The 19,080-nt window shown below is 41.8% G+C and overlaps 1 long non-coding RNA gene across 1 annotated transcript; it reads right to left on the reverse strand.

Moving 5' to 3' along the window:
- Nucleotides 1–382: 382 nt before the first annotated feature.
- Nucleotides 383–5,093, reverse strand: LOC134809835 (uncharacterized). The gene is made up of 3 exons (XR_010156394.1): nucleotides 4,830–5,093; nucleotides 2,931–3,918; nucleotides 383–745 (listed from the first exon to the last, which is right to left on the reverse strand). It is a non-coding gene; the product is annotated as an uncharacterized LOC134809835 (long non-coding RNA).
- Between the last annotated feature and the right edge of the window lie 13,987 nt (nucleotides 5,094–19,080).

Genomic DNA, 19,080 nt, shown 5'->3' on the forward strand with positions numbered 1-19,080 from the left:
TTTACTGAGATAATTTTGTTTAACTCAGCACTTGTTGGTTTAGCTTACATAATGCTGACCATACTTTTTAAGTGTAGGGGACATTTCCATAGATAAGAAGAGTAATTTATTCACAGATTCATAGGCATATAGTTCAACCTTTTCTCTATATTCCTAAGAAATTGATGACATGATGGCCTTGGGAGAGACAACTCAAAATTTGTATTCAAAAAAAAAAAAAAATTAAAAAGTTAACCATTCCTAACAGGTCAATGAAATCGAACCAGAAGTCTTCATTTTTTTGAGGAATGTACTTATTATTGTGGCTGACAGTGGGTCTCATTTTTCCATTTCACAAAATATGTATGTACGCTAATGTGAACTCCCATTTCCATCTGAAAACTGGAAGTGAACGTAACTTTATTTCCTGATATCACAGGGCACTGACAAAATATTTCAAGAGCAGGAAATATTTGAAGTGATGATTATTATTTTAGTAGCATAAGGTCTCTTCTACTTCTAACAGTTAATTTTCATCACTTCCAGCTGAAGTTATAGATTTGCCCCCGTCCCGCTTTTTTTTTTTATTGCTGCAGGTTTTTTTTTTCTTCAATAATGTGCTGGGGAGTCCATTTCTTATAGTAGCACCATCTTGGCTGCAGTGTGTGTCATTCTGCAAGCCCAGGGGGGTTCTTAAACTGAAACTTCCTTCTTGATAGCATTGCTGTCAAGAGTTCTGTCATCTCCTCTAATGAATGGAGTAAACCTGTGAGCATACACACCAGTGAAAAATATATAAAGTCAGATCTGTGGTCCCAATATAATAGCAACAAAGATGATTAATTGTTTGTTTTAATGAGGTAACTGGTATTTAATAAGTTATTGATTTTTCTTAGCATCTTACTAAAATGCTTTGGAATGTGAACAAATCCTCCACTCATATAAGGCAGTATATAGATTAGGTATGAATTCATACATTGGGATTCTAGATGCTCTGTTATCTCAGGGCCAGGGCATATTACCAGATTAGTATTGATTGCACTGTGGCCATCAGTGAATTCTCAAGGCATCATTTTTAGTCAAGGAAGAATGTTCGGTGTGACCCTGAAATCACTTTGCAGCAGATCCAGAGAAAGTTAAGTTGTTGATTATTCAGTGCAAGTTGCTATGGCTTTAACTCATTGAACTGGATTTAATTTGTACCCATGGTTTCAATATTATTGTTATGCTCAGGAGATGTTCTCTGTTGATATTCTTTTACTTTGTTTTTCTTATACACTTTTCTCTGCCTGGTATAATTTTTCTCCTATTTTCTGCTTTGCAAACTCCTACTCACGCTCCAGGACCCAACTCAAAATTCATTACCTCTGTGCCCTTGTTCCTGATTCCCTTGGAAGATTTTGTCTCCTGGGTCTTCTCATCATCCTCAGTTGTAATGACACTTCATATAGAGTGATAAATGCCAGTAATTCAGTAATTATGTCTTTATATCTTCTCCCTCCTAAACCATGAGCTTCTTTTGGACAGGGCTGTAGATCATCTCTTACCATTGCTTATTCTTGTTGGAGCCCGCTATCCAAGAAGAAGGTTCACAGCTAGCCATTTGTAAATGCTTGCTGCTGTTACACATTTGGTGGATATTTCTTTTCAACACTCAGATTCTGAAACTTCTGGCCCCATAGGATGTAAATGGGCTTTCAAATCCTACGTGACCAGAAGTTTCAGAATCTGAGAAGTATGGGCACCAAGCACTTTGTGACTTCTCCACCACCACGATTTCTGTGGCTTGTGTGGGTCACACTCTGCTAAACACTTGAAATACAAAATCGCATTAATTTCTCACTATGGAGCAAGATCATTGTTATGTTCTCCATTTTACAGGTAAACAAAGTGAGACAATAAATAATTTTTTTCAAGGTGACATCACTAGTAAATGGTGGGTGAGGGAGTCAAACCCCGGTCTGTCTGACTCCAAAGCTGTATCTACACAGTGTACATGAGACACTCTGGAAAAGGCCCACCCAAACCAGGAGCCTGAAATTTCACCTGTAGAGATTAACTTTGAGGGGTCTTGAAGGCTTTACAGAAGCAGCAGGGATAAGAGGGTAGAAGTCATTAATGAAACACACCCAAATGAAATAGAGTATTCTAATACACCAGAAATAGTTGATGAACCCTCATACTTTAAGTTCTTTCCAACTAATTTCTTAACACAGAGCTGACAATTAGAAAAAAATCTTTCCTTTAGGAATCATTCATATGGGAAAGAGACACAGAGCAGAGAGCCAACAAGGTGCCACAAGAGAGAGTGTCATAAAGGAAAGTTTAAAAATTTTAAAAATAAAACAAACAAAAACAAAATCCAAAAAGGAAAGTAGAAGACACTAAAGACCAATGGTGGAGGTTAATGGTGGGTGTGGGCAGTGGGAGCAGATCATGCTGGAACAGGCAATAAGAGGTGCACTGCCTATGAGAATGTAAAAACAACAAAACCCACTAAAAATCTGCTGTGGTGACCCTTAACAACGTCAGTGATAAAACACTCCTTCCCAAAAGGGTGGACCACTCCTGTCAAGCCCCACCTTGGTACACGCTGGTCCAACTCCAGGTTATGGGTCTCGGGATTACACCTGCTCTCCATACCAGAGAGAACTGCAGAAGCATCTGAATTCTGTTGTTTTTTGCTTTTATAAAGACTCTAACCAGCACTGAGGTAATGGACTACTTTGAGTAGATCAAAATGAGGTGGGGAAATGTGATCCCCAGCTAGAACACTGTAGTGATTTCCTCTTGGTACTGTAATAAATCATCACAAACTTAGTGGCTTAAAACAACGCAATGTATTCTCTTACAGTTCTAGAGATCAGAAGTCTGAAAGGGTCTCATGAGGCTGAAATCAAGGCATTGGCAGGATGGCATTTTTATGGAGGCTGTAAGACCGATTTCCTTACCTTTTCCTGCATTTAGAGGCTGCCTGCATTCCTTGGCTTGTGGCCCCCTCCTTCATCTTCAAAGCCAGTGGTATAGCATCTTCCAGTCTCTCTCTGACTCTGACCCTCACTCTTCTGCTCCCTCTCATACTTATCAGGCCCCTTGTGATTCCGTTGGGCCACCTGGTAATCTCCCTATCTCAAAACCCTTAACTCAATCATATCTGCAAAGTCACTTTTGCCATGTAAGGTGCTGTATGTACAGGTTCTGGGGATTAAGAAGTAGACATCTTTGGGATGCATTTTTTCTACCTACAATAAGTGTGTTAGAGTGGAAATTAGAGATAAGGAGACTGAGTTCCAATCTCCACGCTGCCATTGAGGAGGAACGTGCCTTGAGGCAAATCTCAACTCCCAGGCCATTGTTTCCTCCTGGTCCCTATGTAGACCCCGTTAGGATATTCTCTTTGAGAAGTAATGCCTTTTCCTAAACACAGGGAGATATGGCTCCTGCTAATTAAAAGCCAGACCTGTTTTACACACTTACAAATGACACCCTAGCATTTGTTTACGGCCACTTCTGAACCATGCCATTAGTCCTTCTAATGGCGTTTCTGCAGGTTCTCAGCTGATTTCTGCTTACCATCCTACATTTACTTACACCTTGCCTACAGAGCGTGTAAGTTTTCAATTTCTCATTTTAAATAGAGGACTCCAATTCTATAGCGTGGCTGATGCATTAAATATCCACAGCCAAATTGCTTAACGCCCAGGTTTTTTATCCCCTTCAAATTAAAGCTTTTAAAACACCCAGACTCCATGCTGGCTGAATGACATACACAGACTTTCTGCCGGCTCTGGGGGGCAGGCGATACTGGTTCCTGTCAAGTTCTAAATCTGGATGCTTTTTTATAGTGGAACAACTAAAAGGAATTGCTGCCTTATGATATATAACTACTACTTATTATAGATTGATCCATTTTGCAGCAGGGAGGTGGAAGGCAGGGAGCTGTAGGAAGAACAAGAACCAATCTTAGACCTGAGAGAAAGTAACCTTCTAGTTGCCTTTTCCATGACAGCATCATAAGCTTCTTTCTGGCAGCTTTATTTCACAGTGACCTGCCACACTGCTGTAATTTTCCTGGTGTCACTCATACAGGTTTAAAAAATGATTGGTTTTATGGCTTTTATTTGGGAATTTGTCGAGGTTTCACATTTGTAGAAGCCTTGAAGCAGTGGCCTAATAGTCCATAATTTGGTGTTTAAAGGGATATTGGTGGGTAACCTGCTTGGGCCCACAGGTGCCTACAGTGATCACATCCTTATGCCTAGCGGGGAAATCTCCATAATTTCTGTTATGCTCCTGTAATCCTTTGCTGTCAGAAAACTCCATTCCAGGTTCCAGCGGACTCCAGTCATCCTGAGATGGGAGAAAACCTTTCAAGCTTTGTGATCAGGTTGATATTTAAAGCTAATTCTCATGAAATGTACTTCAGGTGTTCATAAACCCAGACTTGGGTCAGCGTATTCTGGCGATAGGGATTTACGTACTCCTTTTATGACTCACAGTCTGGAAATGAAAGTGCTGGACTCTGAGCTCTCTCTCTCTCTCTCTCTCTCTGTCTCTCTCTCTTCTAGGATCTCAACGCTGCCAACAGATGTTTTTAAAAGCCTCAGTTTCGAGGACTGTTTTGGCCTCCTGCCCCTGTGTGTACTCTTAGGTTTAATGAAAATTGGTGCCTCTGGAGCTCTCCTCCCGGGGAGGAGAGCAGCTCCTCTCGTGGTGCGATTGCTTGTTCTCGCAGCCAGAACACACTGGGCCAGGGCTGTTGTGTGTAAACACACATACGCACACACACCTGCTTCATCCCGGCTCCCTTCTCTCCGAGTTGCCTGGGTTGGCCTCCGTTTGGAGCCTACCTGCTGGTGTTTATCACAGTAGGTGTTTTCCCCTTCCATGTTCCTCAGCAAAGCTGGTGCTTATTTGAGCAGCGGGCGATTTTTCTGAAGTGACCTCCGCCGAGCGGGAGATTTATGGTGGCGTTTGCTTTCATTCTGTGTGGAGGCTGCCTCGTGAGCTCGCTGCGTGGCTGTCGGAGGAAGAGCAGAACGCTTCCCAGAATAAGCCTCCGGTATTATCTTTGAACATATGTTCTTGATTAAATGAGAAGAGGAAAGTCTCTTCGTTTTTTCCCATTTGGAGGTTAAAGTGGAGGGTTTGTCTAAAAACAGATTGCAGTAAATTGTGGGTTTATTTGAACAGTATGTCAACATTATTTACTCATGGAAAAAAAAATCTCAAATTGATAGGTTTCTTTTAATTACCTCATCCTGAAAGCTGCTCTCAACAAACAGCAAATATTTCAGAAGCCATTTGGATAAGTCTGGAAATGTTGAATTATTGGAAACCTGCCGAGAATAATACCTTTGAAAATGTTTCCATAGTTCTGAGTATAAGAAAACTTGATTAGCAAACAGCTTGTCTCTGAGCAAACTGGGTATTGCCTTCTGTGATCTTGCTGGCCTCGTAAAAGATGGCTTGCAAGATTCTTGTGTAATACTGATCACACCACCCTGAAAAACAGGTACCTTTCTGGGGCTTGCTATTATTGTCTGTCACTCAGACTAGAGTGACCTTGTTTAACCCCACTACAATAATATCTTCCTCTTGAGTTCTGTCCAGGAAACACAAAAGCTAAATGAAAGAAGATTCAGTAATTGAGTTCTCAGCAAGTCCAAAGAGCTCTTCTAGCAAATCCAGGCCAAAACATATTTGACCAAAGAATGTTCTTTGACTTCATTGCTCGGTCTCAACTAGATGGAAAGATGGGCTGCTGGGCAGAATCATTCCTAGAGCCCAAACCTGTTTGAGGATGGGGTAATTTTCCTGGTGTCACTCATGCAGGTTTAAAAAATCTCAAAGCTCGTAACAGATGTTTAGGTGAATGAGGTAGCTGAGAGAAAGACAGAGACTCATATGTAAGCCAAGGACCCTTATACACATACACCCTTAGGCTCATGTTCTTCTGTAATTTTCTTTTGAGAATTGCTTGTGATGTTTGCCTTGTGTATGCATGCGTGTGTGCGTGTGTGTGTGTGTGTGTGTGTTGAAGGGATGGATGAGTTGGCAGGGGTAGGGGGTATGGGGCCTATAAATGAGAGATTGGGGTGGGTGGATTGGGGACCTACACACTATGATTCACTGTGGGCCCCAGGTTCCCAGGGCACATCCCATACTTTGGGTAACATTTCCTGCACCAGCATATAAAACTGAGTTTACTCCTTGGGATACTTCTAAACTGAGTATCTCATTAAGAGTATTTCATCTGAAATGGGCATATGCAGGCTTGATTTCAGGACTGCTGTATAAGCTAGTAAAATGTACTAGTTGTTAATTATTGAAATATCCATTAGTTGGTAAATCACTGCATGAGACCCACTGAATACTCTACACCACCCCAAGTGTACCCTGGCCTTCACTTCTAGGACCTCCTCCCTGGCCTCCTTTAAATCCAGGAACTAAAGACTTAATGGCCAGCACTTTGGGGGACCTCCAGGGCCTGATTTGGCACTACAACTGGCCCTTGAACCTCATCGGCAGACAAGAATTCTGAATGTAGGCCCCGGGTATATGTGCAATTGTCAGGAGCCCGAGCCTCAGAGCAATTCTCCTGGTGCCTGCCCAGATGTGGACCCTCAAGGCAGCCAGAGCTCCTACCTCCCTTGGCCATGGCTTGGGTTTATATAGAGGAGGTCAGACAACAGAGACTTGCCAGGGCAGTGTTCCCGGTCATGCCAACAAAAATCACTTTTTAAAAGAAGTTCTGAGCCATTGGGAGATCAAAGCTTCTTTCTTTCTACCCTTGCAAGTCATTTCCTCCACATACCAGTGTGGAATCCAGCAGCCTTCACCGTGGAGACCAGTGCAGAAACAGAAGATGTAATTCTAGTCCCAGCTCCAGCACTTAATACCTCCATGACCTTGGGCAAGGGACTTAACCTCCTCACACTGCAGTTTTCTCATCTGTAGAGTATTGATGTTTGACTCAATTCCTTCCAGCTGTAATAACAAATAATTTTGAGTCCTTAAATTTATGTTTACTAGCCCATTCACCCATCCTGTCAATGGATATGCCAGTAATCTTCAAAAAGAAAGATATCATCTGCTAACAAATAATGTTTTGAACACAAGTTAAGGTAAGAATGATGCCAACTGTCCAGTGCAGTCTGAACAAGGGCACTGACATGCACAAGATGAGGCTGGCTTGCCCCCCTCCTGTTACCACATCAGTAAACACATGTGAGCTCTCCAGCTGCACTCGGTTGATGGAGCATCACACTAATGGGGCCATGACCATTGATTCAGTTCCTGCTCACTTAAAGATAATTTTAACCGTCTTTAAAAAACATGTTGTGGCTTATAAAGGGCCCCTAAAAAGTAGGTTTTTTCCCTATTAATAATAACAGGTCAATGCAAATCCATTATTATTATTAGGGGAAATAATCTCAACATATAAGCATCAATTACATAAACTTCAAAATTAAGGTGACATTACATTATTAATGGTATGTATTTGGAATGTTTTTCATTCTTGACTCATTTGAGTATTGGTAGCTATAATTTATACATTATAACATTTCTTTAAGATTTTCTTTGGTTTCTCAAATTGTAAATTTTTTATATCTTCAGGGTAGAGGAGGGGAAGGAAAGGTTCCATCTCTTACTTTAGAATAAATATCAGTTATAACTTAGGAGCTAGTATACAGAAATGCATTTTGTAGATTTTTATTATCAAGCTCTTCACTACATGGAGATTATACTTCTTGATGTTACACTATAGGCATTAATGAAGATGACTAGAATAAAAATATGGTGATACTGTTGTTTGCAATTGGGAGGATTACTGTTTTAGACTTGTTAAGGACAAAAAAATCAGTGCTTTTCAGAGAAGTTTGAGTTCTGGCCTGGCCTATGTGTCTACATGATTCAATGACACAGTCTTGATAGACAAAACAGTTGTGATGGCTTTGGGGGTCACTCTTGCTGGTTTTTAAGAAAGTGAATTCTGAATGTGGATTCTCTTCTCATTCACCTCTTTCATTTTGGCTTCCCTTCTTATCCCCGTAAACAAAAATGCTACTGGACTCAAACTCCCAGCTCAGTTTTAGGAATTGTGGCCACTTTTTTTTCCACAAGCAACACTGCAGACACTTATTTAATAAAATAATTTAAGCTGTGGAATTTAATACTCTTGATTTAGGAAACTGAGGATTTGTCCCTATTAAACATCCTATTTAAGCACTAAAAAAATGATAAATGGTATTTCCAGATGATGTACTACTTCAAGATCTACAAATAATTGCCAAAGTGCAACATGAATAAATTATTATTCCTTTAGCAATTTAACCTCTGTCAGGGTCTCATGAGAGTTTGTTAATTGTTGTTGTGTTAACATTTTAGGTTTTGTCCAAACTTTCTTATGATGCCAAATTTACTGACTCACGCCCTATTCTTCCTTACATGTGTGTAAAGGAGCTTTCAAGACCCGCTGGTAAAATTGAAGACTAATCCATTAAGGCTTAGCAACGAAGAAAGAATCTGCACCTTGGGAGGAACAGCTAAGTATCATGGCCAAAACTTGTTCCTGGGGTTCCTTTTTCCCTTGAGGGTTTCTTGCTTATGGTGCTGTTGTCCCCACATTAATCTCTGCAGAACACTCCTCCAATAATGTTTAACCCAAAGGTAAACTCAACTATCTCCTTAATTTTCCAAAACACACAGCATGGCTGTGACCAAACTGGAACTATTTTTTTTTTTTAGGCAGGGTCTCGCTCTGTTCACCAGGCTGGAGTACACTGGCACAATTATAACTCACTACAGCTTTGAACTCCTAGACTCAAGTAATCCTCCCACCTCAGCCTCCTGAGTGGCTGGAACTACAGGCATATGCCACCACACTCAGCTAATTTTTTCTGGAGAAGGGTTCTCACTCAGTTGCCCAGGCTGGCCTCGAACTTCAGGCCTCAAGCAATCCCCCCAACTTGGCCTCCCAAAGCCTGAGATTCCAGGCATGAGCCACTGTGCCTTGCAAACTAGAATTTTTAAACAAAATTTTTAGGCACCAAAAAGTTTGGGATAACAAAAGAAAACTACATACTAAGGAGAACATAAAAACGAACTATCTGGTTTGCAAGACTCAACTCTTAACTGTGTTTCTGCCTCCATTGGAGGAAATCATCAACCTCTACCACTTAGCCATAGACCAGGTCCCAGAGAGTGATGAGTCTTCCCTTCCTATCTATCTCAGGCTCCATTTTTCCATCCAGGGACCCCTTTTCCCTGGATAAGAGATAGGGGGAATGTCTGCCCCTTCAGCAGACATTCAAGCCCTCCTTGGCAGAGCCTTATTCTATGACCTCTGCAAGCTCAGGAGGCACCTGGATTGCTCAGCAGCCCCAGGAGACACACCAGAGCATAAGGGGTGTTGATGTTTGGGACACTGTAGGAAAGTCAGGACCAAACCCAAAATGCTTTCTTATAATGATGCTTCTTACCCTTATTTGTGTTTATAACATATTTGCAAATGTTAGGACTCTTATCAGTGTATTTGAAGAAATTAAAAATGAACAAGTCAACAACAATTATAAAACAATCATTTTGGTTGGGCGCCAGGGCTCAGGCCTGTAATCCCAGCACTTTGGGAGGCTGAGGTGGGCAGATCACTTGAGGCCAGGAGTTTAAGACCAGCCTGGGCAACATGGCACAACCCCATCTCTACTAAAAATACAAAAATTAGCTGGGTGTGGTGATGCACACCTGTAGTCCCAGCTACTTGGGAGGCTGAGGCAAGAGAATTGATTGAACCTGGGAGGCGGAGGTTGCAGTGAGCCGAGATCGCACCACTGCACTCTAGACTGGGTGATACAGCGAGACTCTGTCTAAAAAAAAGAAATTTAAAATAAAACAATCATTTCTATAATATAAAAACTTTATCACTTTTATCAATAAATTTTATCAATTTTAAAGTGATAAGAAAAGTGATAAGCTTTGCTACTGTTGAATAGAACAATGTATTGATCTGACTTATATTCTCCAGGCCTCATGTGGTCACCACCTATGTCCTATTCCCAGAAGTTGCTCCTTTGTTCTACATCATGTTGCCTCTGCTCATTGAGCTCTGTGGTCCATCTGATGGACATCATAAGAACAGGCTTCCTACGCAGATGTCACCAAAATAAATGTTGCATGTTGTTCAAAATTTGTTAGCACACTTACAGAGCTTTCTCAGACATACCAAAGTGCCCATGACCTTAGTTGACAATCACAGTACTACATTCTTAGGGTAACTTGAACAAGGTCAGAATTTTTATATTACGTAATTGTGACTAATCTTGTTATATGAACTTGCTTTTAGTATACATATATAGGTATATGAAAAAATATTTGCGTTTAAATTTCCTCCATGTGTGAATTTAGATGTATGAGTTTAGGGGTGTGTGTGTGTTTTATATAAACAATATGGCAAGGAATGCTGGCTAAAATACAAAGATCTACAGATGACTCTCTCAGGATGGGCCCTTGGGTGTTGTGGTGTGGTGACTACCTCAAAACAAAGGGAAATGTTTTGCTATGAATTTCCTGTTCATGGAAAACTATATGGTTGAAAAAAAAAATCCTCTTTCCTCTTGAGAACTGTCCGTGTGCCAAAGTAAGAAGAAGCTCCTGAAAGGATTACTCAAGCTTCCCCTCCCCCACATCTTCTCCTCATCCCCAAAGCCTAATAATTCTGAAAAAGATGAAATGGAAGGGCACTTGTCACTAAACTTCTTAGCACTTTAAAATAGCCAGACGCATTGCCTGAGACTATGGCAAGTTTGGACTCACACCAGCCGTGAAAATACTCTGTCTTTTTTTAGGAAGTAAATTGCATACACATCACAAAGAGTATTCTGAAAGTGGTTTTCTTTCTGCTTTGTCTGAACGACTTGCACGTCAGCCTTAACCATGCTCTGAGCTCATAAACATGTTCTTCAGCTTGCCAAACTCCCCAACCTCTGCTCAGTTGCCAGAGTGGCGGCATTGTATTACTCCGTTGCTAGGAGGGCAAGACAGCTGAATCCTAGGCCTAGAAAAGATGTCGAGATGGTATATGTAATGTCCTTGTTTTATAAATGAGGAGCTTAAAGCTCAGAGAGACTGCATGGCTTGCTGGAGGCCACAAGCTTGTCTGTAATAGTCTTGGAGCTGGTTGATTCTGCCTCCTCAGTTGATTCAAGGCTGTAACTCCTGCACCATTACTGAAGCCCTTTGAACACTGCCAGATACTATGTAAATGTAAGGTATCTGTGGAAGGCTGAAGCTGCCAGAAGTTTGTCTGTCGTAACGAAGGTTTCAGGGTAAGAGGAACTCTTTCCTTCAGCCAACTCCCTCTGTCTCTTCTAAAATGACTGAGAATATACAAGAACCTTTTAGCCTCATTATGTGAAGCCTTGAGAATATAAAGTTTGTGAGCTGGACACAGTGGCTCATGACTGTAATCCAATCTGAGCTACTCTGGAGGCCGAGGAAGGAGGATCGCTTGAGCCCCCGTTCAAGACCAGCCTGAGCAACATAGCAAGACCCTATCTCTAAAAAGTTAAAAAATAAATTAGCCAGATCTGGCAGCACATGCCTGTAGTTCCAGCCACTCGGGAGGCTGAGGTAGGAGGATTGCTTGAGCCCAGGAGGTCTAGGCTGCAGTGAGCCATGATCATGCCACTGCACTCCAGCCTGGGCAACAGAGTGAGACCCCATCTCTTTTAAAAAAAATGTAAAGTTTGTGGTAATTTAGATATGAGGACATATTCTTACAGAATAACTTCAAACTAAGCATTTATTTTCAGAATGGTGAGTACTTATAAGAGGAGTTGTGTCTAAAATCAGTAGTTCAGAAATGATTTCATGAAAATAACTTCATCTTCTAGGTTTAGCATCTAATTCTACAAAGAAAAGAAAATATTATACTTATGACATATTACTATGTAACATCCTGAGGCCCACTGACTTGTGATTGGTTTTATTCATTTCATTCACATTAATCTTAGTTTTTATCCTTCCTTCAAATGTGGGCTGGATTGTTTGACATTGTGATCACACAGAAGTAACAACATACATGATTCGCTCCCCTAATTCTATAACTAACTCTCACACAATTGCATTGTTCCATTAAACCCATCACTTGCCCTTCACCCCTTCTTTCAGTGCTTCCAAATTTTTGAGGTTCAAATATGCATTATCTTATCAATAAAGACAAAAATCTACCAGAAATGGAGGAAGTATAGCAGAGCCATTTTCTTTATGACAAAAAAAAAAAAAAAGGAATCATCTTTTGCTTTAAATGGGTTACATCAGACAACTTTTAAAGCATATTTCCTGTGGGTCTGATTTGGGTTGTGATATTTACAAGTATACGTAAACACAGACCGTGAGATTTGCTTTCTTTGTTTGGAGAAAAGATTTCCTGAGTTCCTTGTCCCAGGCTAATTTTTAGGGCATCTTCATGGAATCTCATCAAAGTTTACACACAATCATGTGAAACAATTATATCTGAAGTAACTTAATTACTGATTGGCCAGAACTCAATGGAATTTATTCTCCTGTCATTGCCTGCAATCATGCTCTTGGATCTCTCTTCCTCATTCATGGCTTTGCAGTTGCTTTTAAGTGTAGTATTAAGGTCTGCTGGAGTTAAATCTCCCTGCTCCCATATCAGGCCTCACCCTGATATGGGAGCTTCAGTAATCTCGGTAGGGAAGGGCAGCGTAGTCTTTCCTTTCTTGTTTTTGTTTTTTCTTTCCTTGTTCCTCATTTGTCGCCCCTGGTTCTCTCTTCCTTCTCTATGTGGCACCAGGGAGGAGGGATTAGGAAATGCCTCTTATCTGTCAGTGTTGTTCTAATCTCCATCTCTGTATCCTTGGAGTTCTCCCAGGGCCCTAGGCTGTGGCTATTTACTGTGACCTTTGGTAGTATACCTACAGCCTGGGCTCCTTTTACCCTGCTCTATCTTGGAATCTAATCTACTCTCTAGCCCCAAATCAATGCCTGGACCATCTTTAGCTTCAGAGACGTTCTATCTTTTACCGGTGCACATTCACTTGCTGTGGTTTCAAATCAAGAGATTTATTTTAGTTAGGCATTGTTTTTCACCCTGGGTGCTTTCTCCTATTTCATTTGAGTCTAGCCATGTAATTTAAATTTTATTTTATTCAGGATCTAAATGTTTTATAGTAGTAGGGTCCCCTGGAGTACCAGGTCTGTTCTACTGGAAAGTAGAGGTTAGACCTATGAGTTTGGGAAGCTTTGCAAAAACCCAGGTAAGGAGTAAGATGACCAACTCTTTATTGCATGCTTGCCTGTCCCTATGAATGTGTCTCTTGAGATACAGTATCAGACTTCTCTGTACCTACATAGTTTCTTCAAATAATCTTATTTTTAAATTTCTAATCTTATATAGTCTAGACAGAATGATAATGGTCGGACTGCTATTGCCATGTGTTTTTAAGTCTTTTAGATTTTGTGTGAGTACTTAGTACTTATTGTCCCCAGCTTTGGGGCTCTAAGTCAAAATTCTAAGATAGTAGGGAACATCCCATCTTGTTCTGTGCATGTTTGAGACCTTGTGTTTTTAGATCATAGTTCTTAGCCTCACTGAGGAATCTAAACATCCCTTAAGCCAGTCAATCCCAGCCCTACTGAGGACCTGAATTCTACCATTATAGAGTTGTCTGGTGAGAACTGTAGTTGGGTAAAACTGGTTATATGTTTGACTTGAGATTTCTGGTGCCCTCTTTACAGGATCTAAGGATTTAGAATATACCACTATGGCATGTTTGGGATCTTCATTAAAATTTTGGAAAAGGAAAATCAGAGCAATACATCTTACAGTGTCTTCACCTTGGGCTTGGACTTCCTCCCAGGCAAGCTGTGTGTCACATGGACTTAGTAGTAAACTATTAAAGAAGGTGGCGTGAATGAGACAAGCTCCCGGAAAGTCAGGATAATGGCCACCATAGCCATTAAGGGCAAAGCCGCTGATGTCTAGTGGTTTCACAAAATTCCCCATCCAGAGGTTTCCCAAAAGTGTTAGGGAAGTCTTGGGGAGGCTTCAGCAGCTCAAAGTACATTGAGCTGTATTGTAACTACCTGATTACCACTCAAGCATTATTAAACTCTAGAAATGTTTGAGTTCTGGTAAGATTTCTAAACACAGATATCTAAGGGGTAAGAGTTTGGAGTGTCTGTCATCTTATTCTAATTTTCTGAGTGCTCACCACTACTCCACAGCCATATTTTTGTGCGATGCAGTTCTCTGTGTTTTTTTGTTTGTTTGTTTTTTGTGACAGAGTCTTGCTCTGTTGCCCAGGCTAGAGTGTAGTGGCATGATCTCAGCTCACTGCAACCTCCACCTCCAGGGTTCAAGCGATTGTCCTGCCTCAGCCTCCCAAGTAGCTGGGATTACAATCGCCTGCCACTGTGCCCAGCTAATTTTTGTATTTTTAGTAGCGATGGGGTTTCACCGTGTTAGCCAGGATGGTCTCAAACTCCTGACCTCATGATCCGCCCGCCTCGGCCTCCCAAAGTACTGGGATTACAGGCGTGAGCCACTGCACCTGGCTGTGCGATGCAGTTCTCTAGCCATAATTGATTAGCTTGGAGTGGACAACTTGACTTCTAGGCTCGATCTTTATTTCAAGAATTTGGAATTGGCACTGAGAATAATTTGCCCTTGTGGTTGAAACTTGATACAAACTCGGAACTTTGCATGGAGGAAAAAAAAAAAGAGAGAGAAGAAAAGACAGATGCTTTCTTGTCCCCTGAGGGTTTTCCAGTCTCCAGAGCACTACATAGCTCTTGGCATCCTTCTAATGAATTTCTCTTTTAGGTAAATATAGCTCGAGTTGATGTCTCTTATTTAAAACCAAGATAGCTTTGACTAAGACAAAGAACCCTCCAGTTTTTTTTTTTTTTTTTTTTTTTTTGAGACAGAGTCTCACTCTCGCCAGGCTGGAGTGCAGTGACACGATCTTGGCTCACTGCAACCTCTGCCTCCTGGGTTCAAGTGATACTCCTGCCTCAGCCTCCCGAGTAGCTGGGACTACAGGCGCGTGCCAACACACCCAGCTAATTTTTGTATTTTTAGTAGAGACGGGGTTTCACCATTTTGGCCAGGATAATCTTGATCTCTTAACCTTGTGATCTGCCCACCTTAGCCTCCGAAAGTGCTAGGATTATAGGCGTGAGCCATCACGCCCGGCTCAGTTTTTTTTTTTTTTAAATTATTATTTCCATGCTTACACTTTTGTTTATGTCGTGAGAGGAGGGGGAACAGGGATAATGGAGAGGGGGTTGCTGCTTTGGTCAGACTTCGGAGTTTCAGACAGCAGGCTCCACTAGAGTCAGTCTAAACAGAAAAGGGTATGTTAAAGAGTATTAGATAGTTCACAGAATCTCTGAACAGAAACATTCTTAGAAGCTCCATGACCAAGAACAGAGCAGCCAAGTACAACACACCCAGAAGACTGCCCGACTAAACCATGGGATTGTTCTTAGCGGCCTGTGTGATAGGGACTGGATGGCAGACATATTTCCACAGCTACCCCAGGGAAACCCAAATGCTTCTTTCACTACTGTTATTGGAAAAGCCTGTCTCACTGAGAATTCAGCCATTTCCTCAAGTTACTCACTTCCACCTCCAAGTGTCTCATTGGGGTGGGCTGGGAGTGGGTGTAGAGCTTAGGTCACATGCAGATTCCTAACCACAAGAAAGTATGGAAAATACAATTCTTTTACCTTCCAGCCTGTAGTAGATAGAAAGGCAAACTAGGAGAGCGTTGGAATGAGTGTTGAGTGAACAAATATACAATATCTTCCTCAATGTCCATCACTGTGCTGTGGAGAAAGAAAAGTGAATTCTTCAAATGTCTTTCAAACTCTCAGAAAAATATGCATCATCATAGCTTTGCAGGGAGAATGGGGAGGGAAGGCACAGAGTGTGGGCTTAGGAAGCACCTATAGATTTGCCATGGGAATAAAGTAGTTTTGAAATATATTAATATATGTTTCTTTTTTGAACTTCCTTTTGTGTGACCGTCCTCATCCAGTTAGAGGTGTTTATTGTGTCAGGAATGATCAATATTGTTGAAATATAAAGGAAAACAAAGTGTCGGGTTTAGTTTTTGTCTTCCCAAGTAGCATTTAATCCAAAGAAAGATAATAATATTGTCTCAGCTAGCCTTTGCTGAGAGAGAAAAGGAGTTCTTTTTTATTCTCAGACCTCTCTTTCACATACAAAACCCAACTTGGATTAGAGTTTTACTATGAGCACAGCATAGAGAGGACAGAAGATATGAGAAACGAAGAATCAGTAGAAAGGCTTCCTCTGTGAGAGGAAGCAGAGAGATTGGAGGGAATTCGCTCAGGGTGGGGATGCTGTTAGGTCCCTGGAAAGGCACCTCCAACTCTCCAGACTTAAATCAAAGGGCGAAGAAGAGGAGGGTGATAGAAACCACAGATACTGCGGGTGCGAGAGAGTCTGAGAATGTCCAGGCTGATGGATGTTCAGATAGATTGGCCTGAGATGCTGTCTGGTAATAAAGATTTTCTGTTTGACCAAACTTTGGTCAGGCTCTTCTGAGTCCTTTTCTTGACTAGACCTTGACCTTGGTCTCATCCTGACTTTGGGCTGCATAGCCCAGTCTTAACGAAGAATCTTGCTGAATCATTCCCCACCCTAGATATCTGATCAAGTTCCTCATCCCTCACTTTGATGCGTAAGTCCTTAGCCTGCCTTTAGCAAGAATTCTGTAAGGCCAGTTTAGCAAGAGTCCCCCCTACTCTTAATATCTCTTCTTAGTAATTTTTCATCCACCGACTCCTTCACTCTGCTCATTGACTATAAATCCTAAGCTATCTCTACTGTATTCAGAGTTGAACCCAATGTCTTTCTCCTATTGCAACAGATATCATCTCTACTACAGCAGTCTTGAATAAAGTCTTCCTTACCATTTTTACAAGTGTCTGGATAATTTTTCTTTAATGCTGGTCCCCAGCATCTCCAAATGGTATGTAGGAGAACCCAGGGTTCCACATGAACCTGGAAGGGGTTCACAGAAGTTTTGATAAAACAGTGACTGTGCAGAGGCCTAGGGACAAGACAAGGTGATCACAAAGGGTAGAGGCTTCACATCTTGAGGCAATGGCAGGGACCCCAGAGTCCAGCAGTGGGCCAGGCACGACTAGCCACACCTTGGCGGATACCAGCAGAGGGCATCAGAGACCAGACCAGCCTGAAGAAGACCTGCTCTCTGGAGAACTAATGTGCCCACTGTCAACCTCCCGCACTCCTGAGAGGCCGTCTTGGAAAGGAAGAGGGAAAAAAGGGCCCCCTTGAGAAATTTGAAAAAATCAGCACTGAGAAGGAATTTAACTTTGAATTGATTGAATATTTACCCCCAAAAGAATGAGTTAAACTGAAAGAGACTTTCCTAAAAGCAGAAGAGACTGAGGTTTAAGTTTTTTTTTTAAATTGTCTCTGCTACTGACTGGGAATGGGGCCCCATAGCAAGTTGGGATAGATAATGGAAAATAAGAAAGAGCTACATATTTTTTCTTTTTTTTGCACATCTGAGTTGTAATGTTTACATTTCAACCTCCCTGAGTGTAGACTGAGAAAACTGTACAACCCTTTGGAGCACGTCTGATGGTGGTTTGGAAAAGGCTTGGTAGCCTAATGAGAGTCCAGAGAGGATGATATGAGTTGGAAAGGATAAAGGTAGTCCTTTTCTTTTCCTGGGAGCCGAGGTTGGCTTTGCAAGGACTCCTGGGTTTCTGGTGGGCCTAGAGAGAAGACCAAAAGCCTGCTCGGCCAGCTAAAGGTACTGAGTGCCAAAGCTGGGGCAGTGGATGGCTGGGGTGAGGGTCCACAGGACGCTCAATGCCAGCAGAAGGGGACCTGTGGGGGTATGTCCAATACCTGTGGAAGAGGGGCCCCGATGGACACTCGTGACCACCCTCTCGTGGCATGAGGCAGCCAGAGGCAGGATGCTGCCAAGGCCAGAGACCAGCCAGGGAAAGAGGCCAACTGAGAACAGACTACAGAGCTTCCCAGCAGTAGATGTCCACCCACTGCTCAGGGACCAGTACAGCCACCAGAAGCCCCTCTCCCATAAGTGTGAGGACCTGACTGAGCATTTACTCAAAAGAAATTGATTTCATTTGAAAGTGTAAACCTGAGATGGGCAGATCATGTTAATTGGCAAGTTTAATTCTATTTCCCACAGTTTAGTATAGTGACAAAGAGCATGAAGTCTTGAGTCAGATGACCTGCTCTTGAATTGGCACTGTTTGCTAGCTATGTGGCCTTGGGCAAATAACTTAAATCTCTGTCACTGGCTGCTCATCTTCTAAATGGGGATCCTGATAGTACTTCCTCCTAGGAAGTGTAAGGATTAAATGGTTAATATATCTCAAGCACTGAAAAGAGTGCCAGGACACACAGCAATCACTGTATAAAGGTTCGCTATAACAATTGCCCTACAGGATGTGGATTCACAAGGAAGCTGGAATCTGTTATAGAAACATTAAAAAAAAAAAAAAAAGCTCCACATGTTTGCTCCATCTCATCCGTGGTGTGTAAATTTTGGACCCCATCACAGACAGATCCTTGGCTCCAATAGCATCACACCTAAGGCAGCGGCCCCAGGGGGTAGTATGTCAAAAGTCCTGCTTCATTCAGGAGGCTAAACTCAGAAACCTCAGCTTCTGAAGTCTGTCAATATGCACCCACACACCCCTCTTTAGAGTGATTTCTTTTAGCATTCAGGATGGTTTTCAACCCAGAGACAACAGGCTGCCCCCCTGCCTTGGTCTGACTGCCTGTTTTAGTTGCTATTCTTTTATCTCTCACAACTGGGTGAAGTTGCTCCCTGAATTTTTATAGCACTTCAGGAAGAGGCAGGCTATTGTTACAAGAAGAACGTTTAAGTATATTGTTCACTTTTTTTGAACAGAGATTGTCGATGTTATTTTTAAATTCTAAACCTTTGGGGGCAGTAAGAGTTTTAGGGGAACAAACTCTTTAATGCATAATGAGACTGGATCTGTGCTATTATAAAATGGGAGAGCCCTGGTGTC

The sequence above is a fragment of the Pan troglodytes genome, chromosome 3, assembly GCF_028858775.2.
Source record: "Pan troglodytes isolate AG18354 chromosome 3, NHGRI_mPanTro3-v2.0_pri, whole genome shotgun sequence".
Taxonomy (NCBI): domain Eukaryota; kingdom Metazoa; phylum Chordata; class Mammalia; order Primates; family Hominidae; genus Pan; species Pan troglodytes.